The sequence below is a fragment of the Mauremys mutica genome, chromosome 11, assembly GCF_020497125.1.
Source record: "Mauremys mutica isolate MM-2020 ecotype Southern chromosome 11, ASM2049712v1, whole genome shotgun sequence".
Lineage (NCBI taxonomy): Eukaryota > Metazoa > Chordata > Testudines > Geoemydidae > Mauremys > Mauremys mutica.
The window spans coordinates 59,971,579-59,972,391 of NC_059082.1; positions in this window are offsets into that span (position 1 = coordinate 59,971,579).

Here is an 813-nt window from a genome sequence, read left to right on the forward strand (position 1 = left end):
CTCACTCACATTTAAGTGCAGGGTGTGGCAAAGAATGGAAGTGTCTGAGGAGGCCTGGCCTTAAATGTGATCATGAGCCTGCAAATAAGGAGCTTGACTACATGCACTGCTCTTTGGCCATTCTGCAGCTATTTGATAAGAGTAACATGATCACTGGGCTCAGCACTTTTGCCTTGCACTTATATATGCAACTCTTCCCACCTGAACTGTGAAAGACTAAGCCACAAATAATCAGAACATCTCTTCATAGGCCTTGTCTTTACAAGGAAAATGTTTGGATAACCATTAAGCTATCTCCATGTTAAATTCCTATGTCAAGGAACGATGTAGTTTTAAGCTGCATTTCAGCTGATAAAAGAAAAGCTGGGAAGATTGTAACATGGGTTAGTTAACACAGGTTCAGGGGCCTTGGAACAATTTTTATAGTGGTGGTGCTGAGAGCCATTGAACCAAACTGTAAACCCTGTATATAATGGAAACCACTTCAAGGCACGGGGTGCAGTAGCACCCTCAGCACCCCTACTTTCAGCACCTATGCACAGGTTGGTAGTAAAACTTTTTTTTCTCTGTAGTTGTGACAGACCCAGGCCAGTGGGGTAGAGGAGTCTGGTAGAGGGCAAATATACTGGTCACTGGATGAGTAGTTTTCTGTTCCCTGAGTGACCAGAGCAGGGGCGGCACTAGAGTAATCAGGAACCTGCTAGAACCAATTAAGGCAGACAGGCTGATTAGATCACCTGCAGCCAATCAAGGCAGGCTAATCAGGGCACCTGGGTTTAAAAAGGAGCTCACTCCAGTCAGGCGAGGGGGAGC